The sequence below is a fragment of the Centroberyx gerrardi genome, chromosome 21 (genome assembly GCF_048128805.1).
Source record: "Centroberyx gerrardi isolate f3 chromosome 21, fCenGer3.hap1.cur.20231027, whole genome shotgun sequence".
NCBI classification, from domain to species: Eukaryota; Metazoa; Chordata; class Actinopteri; order Beryciformes; family Berycidae; genus Centroberyx; species Centroberyx gerrardi.
The window spans coordinates 12,993,430-13,002,521 of record NC_136017.1 but is presented as its reverse complement, the minus strand read 5'-3'; positions in this window follow the sequence as shown (position 1 = coordinate 13,002,521).

The following is a 9,092-nucleotide window of genomic DNA, read 5'->3' as shown; positions in this document are numbered from 1 at the left end:
TATTAACTGTTATTATAAGTGGAATACTTCTCTCAGGTATGAAGGAAACTGAACCACAACCTCAGACATTCCAGCCCCCATAAAAGTGTTGTCTGTCAATACTTTATTTAATTTCCCCCTTAATTTGGAATTATTTATTAAGCAAATGGATGCCACAGCACCTCCATCTGACGGACGGCAGAGTATTAACACTCTCTCTCTCTCTCTCTCTCTCTCTCTCTCTCTCTCTCTCTCTCTCTCTCTCTCTTTCTGTCACTCACACACGCATACAATAACATACACAGTACGCAGTCAAAACACTTCCCACTGTGCTCTCCTTTTTTCCCAGTGTGCTAGTCCAGGCTCCTTATTTACTTGCATATTAGTGTTATAGGTTTGGCCAGTGGGTGGGTGCCTGCCTAATTAGGCCATAGTATAAATAGAAATGGCTTAGGGAGGAGAGAGCGAGAGAGAGCTTGAGAGAAAGGAAGAGAGAGAGAGAGAGAGAGGTTGGATGTGACCCACACTGTGTAGGTTCAGCATGGGAACACCCAATTCTCGATCCAGAATTAGTATTTGAAATACTTTTGACTGTTTCCTTAGGCCGTGCTCTAAATGCAGATGGTGTGGAGAATAAAATTATGAGCTCTTGGACCTACAGCACTGTATATCAAAAATGGGGAATTCAAATTTTGGGTTTAGTATCTGCAATGCTTCAAGCATTTGTTTATGTTTGCATGGTATGTAAAATGGGCAAGGTTTGCTACATGCTGCTCACGAAACTGTATGTGCTAGAAGTTCACAAAAAACGACCAATACATTAATCTTAAATCTGCAATGCAACATCATCTGTTTTTGTATGTGAAATGTATTAATTTGTCTAATATTTTACTGTCATTAAGCCTAAAACTGTTTGGTATACACGACCTTTCAGATGAAGCCATTTACTTGCTCTGTAATAGACAAGCTCACTCCATCTCATATGCAGAAACCAGCCAGTCTAAAAGTCGAAAAGCATGTTTTTATCCTCCCAGGGCCACCATAGTGACTTTGTACTCAGCTTTCAGTCCCTTGACTGTGAGCAAACATAAAACATCCATTTTAAGTTTAGAGTTTGTCAAAAATAAGTATTGATGTATAGCTGATAGCTGGCATGTCCTATGCACTGTGACCAATGTGGCGTTCTCCATAATGTGCCCATTCCTTCTTATGTGCAATAATGATTTTTTAGACTCATGCAAACGCGGCATCACCAAGGACCATTGCCCCCCAACCCAACAACCCAACTAAATGCCAAGCACTCTGCATCGCTCTCGTGTTTTTTTCCCCTCTCCCCCTCCAAGTTATTCCAGTCAAAGAATGAAAAATAATCAAACGCTGGAAACCATTCAGGAATTTGCTGGCAGGAAAAAAAATGGGGTATATGAATTTTCCCCTCCATTTTTAGTGTCTCTCTTTCCCTCTCTCTCTTTTCCCCCGGCTGTAAGGGTAAAATTATAAATCATCTCCCCGCAGACAAAATTTCATGCTTGATGGGTGAACAACTCCAGCATCTGGTGGGGTCCTGTGATGAGATATGTTCCAAGTTTCCCTCTCTCTCTCTCTCTCCCAGCTTCCCCTGGGCTGATCCAGAACAGGGCCAACATCCTGCCAAACGTCACACACGTGGAGCTGAGATGATAAGACAAAAAGGGAATTAATTTTTAGCGTGGCCTTTCACCCCCCCCCCCCCCCCCCCCCCGCCCCAACCTGTTCGGCGGGTCGAAAGGCGTCGCATGTGACATCGCTGCGGTGGATTCATGTCACAACACAAGGCGTGTGCACACCTGAAGGAGGCTTGTTTTTTTTCACAGCGAGCGCACATAGGAGCTTGGAGTGTGTCTTGTATCTCTTAACAACAAACTGGAGGCAGTGGCCGGGCCCCTGGGCCTCACATGCGTATCAGTTTAATTGCAGTAAGAGTGGAGCATGAGAAGATTAACTCACTGACCTTATTTGTTCTGTAATATGCAGTAAATACAGTAGGAAAGCTCTGTGATGCAGACAATAGAGCACTCAATGCTGTCTTTTACCTCACATAAACAAGAAAACAATGCATTAACAAAAATTCCAATTGCTATACAGTACCTCAGTTAGGTGTTATGGAATTTTCCCATTACTGCAATTAATCATTAGTGTTATTTTTAACCTACTTGATTGGACTTGTGACATCAGGACAATTCAGATAATGTTATAATAGATAATGTTCAGATAATCTATCACAGACAAATATGTTCAACTACTTGCTTTAGTGATTTTCTAAACTTGCTTGCACTCATTGGATTGTCTTTCATGGCCAAAGTAGGCCAAAATAGGCCAAAGTAGGCCAAAGTAGGCAAAGACAATCTATAATTTGCAATCCAGTATTTGCAAATACTATTAGACAAAGGTCAAGTTCGAAAAAGTAGCCCAAAAGAGCTTTCATGTGGTCAATTAAAGCAATATTCCATCTGAAAAAATACCCTTCTGTTAGATAGACTGGTAATTTAAGCATCACAAACAACAACGGAGGAGAACTTATAAAATATGTTGATATGCAATGTGCTCTATCAAATATAAAGCAGCTTACAGGCGCTGCAGAGGGCCATTATCACAATTTATTTTTCAGTGGTGTATTTAAACACCTGAATATACTTTGTTAGAATATACTTTGCAGGCAAAGGAGTTACAGCAGCTTAAACCTGAAGCATATTCCACGGTGAGTTTTGCTTTCGTGGCAACGATCATTTTGGGACAAACTCTTTATTTCATCACAACAAATTAAACACCATCAAAAAAAAAAAAAAAAAATAGACTTCACCCACACTGAGACAAAAATAAGATCCTGATCTCACCTGTTGGAGCAGTGGATGTGATGGCAGACATCATTAGGGAAGCTGGGGTATTCTTCATGCTATTTAGAGGAGCTTGTTAAAGGACCATCACTCACTGGAGAAAGTGCTGCAATGCAGGAGGAATAATTTGGCTGTGAATATTATTCCCCTACTGCTAGACCAACGTTTTGGATAAATTAGCTGCCTGAGCTTCACTGCTTTTGTATGTTACCCGAGAAGGAGCAGATGGTATATTTTACCGTTTCACCATTGTTGATATCTAAATGTAAATAATTCCTCCAGCTGAGAGCTCTTTTATTTAAGTGGAAGCGAAAAGCATTATTTTAGAAAAAAAAAACAACTCAACATATTTTTCTATTTTACTCCCAAATTCCACAAATCCTAAATTGATCCAGAAGATTAATAAGGCCGGCGGAAAACTTTGTCCTGTCCTTTAATTCTGCACAGTCACCGTCCCAGATGTCCGCGGATGAAGACAGAACAAACGCTGACAACAATAAAGTAAACGAGTCTGCCGTTGTAGCGGCAACTTTTGGCACGGACATATGCTTGCCTAACAGGGAAAACAGCTTTTCACAGAAGCGGAGGCATATGGCCGGCTCTTGTTTCGACAACAAGATGCTGTGTCACCTTGCCGGCCACCTGTAGCCGGTGACCAGCCGAGAGAGGAGGGATTTTAAGGTGATACACGGCGAACAACAGGCCGACGTACATATTTCCCTCTGTTTCTATTATCCCAAAGGCCATATGTTTATCTTGTTGACCTTTGCGGCGTCCGACGGCATGTCACACACTCTGTCACCGCGGCCGGGCGAGCGTGAAGAGCAAACGGCGGGGGTCAAGAACACAAAAGCCTCTGTGGAGAAAAAAAAAAAAAAAAAAAAAAAAACGTGGCCGCCGCCCCTGTCGCTGCCACTAAGTCCTGTGCCTTTGCTCTGTCTCTCTCTGCCTTTCTCTGCTCTCCTCTATCCCCTCGTTTTTTTTTTGTCTTTTCTGATGCTGTGCACGTCCCAACAAGCGACAGCGATTTGCATGATGTGATCGGCCTCTGCTTTCCTGCAGCTCTTTAGAAGTGTGTGTGTGTGTGTGTGTCTGCGTGCCTGTGTGTGTGTGTGTGGCAGTGTGTTTGCGAGTGTTAGCGCGCGCAGGCAGACTGCCAGCCAGCTTAAGCTGCAAGAGAAGGGTGAAAAAAGGGCTTTGAGCCTATAGATATCTCACAGAGCAATCAGGGAAATATGCTCAAATATGTGACAGGCGGAGTGTGTCACTTCCCATGCATCTTTAATTCTGTCTGGGGTTTGGGTGTTGTAGCATTGCTGAGTTAAGGTGAGCTGTTTGTTGGAATGAATCTAGGCCAGGTAGGCTTGTTGGGGTAGCGCAGACACTTTCACACTTGGCTCATCAACTGAGGAGAGAGATCTAATCAGCGAGGCTGGTTTCCACCAATGAATGTTCAAGGGCATTTCTTTTTTTTTTTACATCTAAAAAAAAAAATCCAAACTGGAAACATCCGCAGAAGTTTAAGTTATTCCTCATTCATTAAACAGCTATCCGAAAAGGCAACAACACACCCAATGTTCCAATGTGTGTCTAACTCAAAAGTAGGTATACTGTGATTTTTTTCAGCTGCCATTATGGTTAAATTATAAGGGAAACGAATGAGCTGAAACACTCTTTTTCCCCACTGTTTCTTTTTTGGGTGTGAAAAATCGTATAACATGGACCACTGCTTGTTTTCCTGGGGTTTCACTAATTTATGGGCGAGATCACAAGAGCGTAAAAAACTGAACAATGTTAGCGAGCCAATTACTTGTGTGATACATGGGGGATCCGGTGCTTTAATAGTACAACATGTACGCCATTACCAGTGATTGTGACAGAGGGATAAGTGCGCAGATAGGTAATGAGAGAGCGGATAAAAACGATCCCTCGTCGTTTTCGCCCGGCGTTAATTAAACTAAAAGAAAAACGTATTAGTCGCAGGTCAGAGCAGAAAACAGGACTGGCGGCTAATTTGATGTTTGAAATGTGAACACGCAATCCTAATTTGCACCAGCGAATATAAGATTCACCAGCATTTTTTGGAAGCCCCCCCACATCTGTATTGATTGGAATGCAAATTGTACATCTAGCAAGAACGACCCCTCATTTTCTAAACAGGGAATAAAATGACAGTCCGTCAAAAGTGCTTGCTCCGCATTTATGATAATCACTTGATCCTGGAGCCTCTTTGATTTTTCTATATATACTGTACATAATTATCTATGCCCTTATCAATACACAATAACTGTTTATTGTTCCTATCTCAGAATCGGTGCGTGTTCGGCGGTCTGTGTTTCGCTGTGCTGTCCTGTGACTGAAACGCTATGGAAAGCAGGAGGGGAAACCACAGATAAATAAATTCCCCAGCTACAACAAGTCGCGCCTTGAAGGGGGGGGGGGGGGGGGATGGCATGTCTTTGTTGATTTGTCACATTCGGCGGCGTAATGAGGGATTCCAGTCACAGGCAGCCGGCTTCTTCTCTCTGCCGGGGAGAGCAGGATGCACTCTGACTAGAAAAGGAGGGATGGGAGGAGACAGAGGAAAAAAAAAAGAGAGGGAGAGAAAGAGAGGGAGGCAAAAAGAGCCAGGGAGGAATAACTGGGACGGTTTAAAGGAGGGAGGGGAAGAGGGAGGGATGGGAGATGGAGAAAGGGAGAAAAAAGAAGGGGAACGGTTTTGGAGTGAGGTGGGAGGGAGGCAGCCAGTGTGAGAGGAGGAGGAATTGGACCAGGAAAGGAAGGGAGGGAGGGAAGGAGGAGTGGGGAGCTATAGGGGCCCCGAGGGAGGTGTTGTGAGGTCAAGGTTCCAGTCTATGGTGTGAGGTGGCCGCCAGCACGTGGCCATAGCACGTTGCCTTGGTCCGTGAGGCAGTGCTAACACGCTGGAAAAGAGGAGTCGGCGGGAGGAAAAAGAGAGAGAAGAGTGGAGCCGGGGATCTAAAGGGGGGGAGTGCAGGGCTCAGACTGGAGTCCCAAGACCCCTTTCTCTCAGATCTCCCCACTGGCAGAGAGAGAGGGACTGAGCCGGAGCTGGGGTTAGTCTACTGGCATTGATACCCCCTCCCTCTTCTAATGGCCAGAGTCAGAGTAATGGCCAGGCTGCACACAGACAGGCAGAGAGAGAGGGACCACATGGCGCGAGGACATACAACGTTAGCAGAAAGAACACTACGCATGTGATATCTTCCTAATTACTTGCTAATTGATTCACTGACTTAATTGACTTCCAATGAATGCATAATGACAGCAGCTGTCATATTTCAGTTTAAATGAACAAGTACCGCAGCTTTATCTGAAAGTCAATATGGATGGTATTATTAAGATACTTTATTACCACGTACACTGGGGTATTGTGACAGCAATGTAAAGCTAATCATGTTTGCTAATTCTGGGTTTGCATTGCTGTTATACAGAGATGGTATGGGAATATCGCCTCTCACTGTTCATTTTTACTCTCTTTTTGTTTGTGTCTCTCTTTTCTCAATCATTATTCTCGGTTTTCTCTTGGTGCCGAACATCGACTGGTTGCCACTTTTTGTTTTTTGCACATGTAAAATTGCTTTCCTATTGTATGTGATTCAGCCCCCTAATCCTCCTGTGTTTGTCAGTAACTGAACACTGACTACTAAGAAGGCCTATCTTTATTGTTTATCCAAGAAAGCTTATTTTTCCAAACGTATTCATATCATATATCCACTATATTTCATGTATTATCATTTTTAGGTATGATAGTCATGGGCCTTTGAAGACAAAAATAGTTTGGTAATATTCCCAATTGACTGTTATCCAAGATGAATATGCACTGGCAATCTGTAGTCAATCCACAAGTAGGAGAAGAGGTCTAAACATTATAATCAAAGGTCGAGCACATCAGCAATGACCAACTCGAAAGTCAGTCCATAAAAATCAGTCTTTTAGGGAGTGAATCATACTCACCATGTAGAGGTTGAAACTCTTGACTTCCATAGTTGTCGTGGCAGTGGTACATGCCTCAACAACACTTCACAGTCAATTTTGAGCCCCCCCCACCCAAAAAAAATGGACCAAAGGTTGTGTCAAGTGAGATTATTCCTCGCTCAAAAGGGAAAGAGAGCAAAAAATGTGAATGTCATTTCAAAAGTAGGTTGAGCAAGTCAAAAATAGCTTCAAAGGGCTCAGACTTGAGAACAAAATCCCAAGTAAGTCTTCTGAGGTAAGAAAAAAATCAAAATTCAATTGAAGGTTCTTACACATACTTGATGCATGCATTTGCTCTTGCTAGCATTTTATTCGTACATTAGTATAAATAAAACAGGTAAAATAAATCAATAGCTAACAGAAGATGCTACATTTTTTTCTGAATGGTGTGTTACCATCTAAAATTAATTAAGTTAATTAAATTAAGTGTCCCACAGGGCGGTGTGCTCTTCCTTCTCCTCTACACCCTGTATCCCTTTGACCGTACCTCCAATGACCCCTTGGTCATGCTGCTCAAGTTTGCAGATGACACCATCCTAGTGCAGAAATAATTGTATTGGTTGAGTTAAAGCTCAATGGGCGAAGCCAAAGAACCACACTGGTTTTGGAGTGTCAGTTACAACATTAAAAGAAGGAATTCTGATGAAAATATAAATGACAATGACTTTTTTTTTCATTCATTCATGACCATGGCATTCATGATCTTGGAAGGTAACAAGCTAACCTAGATAGCTACAGGGTGGTATGGTGAATTTAAACTTGGAAGTTCAACTAGGCTAACCATATTAGCTACCTCCTCTCTTACCTCTTGCCTTTGTCACTGGGTTTCAACCTAACCAGAAAAACTGTGCTTCTTTGGCTCCGTCCATTGAGGTTTAACTCAACCACTGTCTCCAGAGCAGCTCTGCCTCTGAGAAATGTTTGAATAGCTAAAATTACAATCTGCCTCTTAGTGGGCCTAATCAGATGAGTTCATCTACCACAGACCTCTTGAGACGGTGGAGATAAAGCGAGAACCCACATGCCCAACTCTCTCTGGTGATCAATGGCGCTACTGTGACCACAGCAGAGTCATTCAAATTCCTGAGGACAGGCATGAGGACCATGTATAACAACCTCAAATATGGACGAAAACACCTCCAATTTAATCAAGAGGGCCCAACAGAGGATGTTCTTGCCGTGTCAACTTTGGCAGCTTGTCACAACCAATCTCAATCAATTCTACAGATCCATCACTCACATCGTTCATCACAGTCTGCTACGGCTCTACCACCTCCTGCTGCAAGTCAAGACTGCAGCGTGTCTGCGGCTTAGAGGGGAGCCGGCTGCCCTCCGTCTAAGTCCTGCGTGACATCAGAGCAAGGAAAAGGGCAAAGAAGATTGCCGCCAACCCTGCCCACCCAGGCAACCACCTGTTTGACATTCTAACTTCTGGACCCATCTTCAACCGGCCCTCCACCAACCAGCTATTCAGTCAACCTAGTCATATTTTGCACATCTGTTATGTACGTATCTTCTGCTTAATGCTTAATTACGTTAGAACAATTCCCTGGCTTTGAATATATACTTGAATATATATGTTTAGTGTACTACCAGGGCCGGACCTAGCACATTTGGTGCCCTAGGCAAGCTTCCCCTGGCACCCCCCCCGAAAAAATAAATTAAAACTTGTTAATGTTAGTTTCTGAGTCTATTTACTGTGCAATGAAAAGTTGTAGCCTCATAGCCTTATAGTTCTTTCACACCAGTTTAGCTATATAAGTTGAGTCTAGCTGGTGTGGTTGCTATGGTAACACTACAGCGTTGCCTGTTAATGTAATTTTAGTGCATCTAAACTTGAAATGTTAATAAGAATTGATACTGTGATTTTCTATTTTTCTATTAGTTAAAGTAATGAAATGTGGGTTTTCTGGTTACCTAATTGAATCTCATCGCTCATTGTCTAATTGTTTAATTTAATTTGTTATTTTTCATATTTTTCTATCCTATATTTCTGATGCTTGACTATTCATGGTCATACTTAGTATTTTTATGTGATTCATATTGTACAGCCTATGCAATTGAACTTTATTGTGTCAAATTAGCTATTAGATTATATCATATTGTAACTTAGAGTTCCAAAAAGAGAAAAGCCTTTTCCCGCTGACACGAGGGGAGCCAAGTCTGTCACACACACACACACACAGCTGATGCTTTTGTGTATTTGTATCACCACAGATCTTCACTAAAGAACCAGAGGCC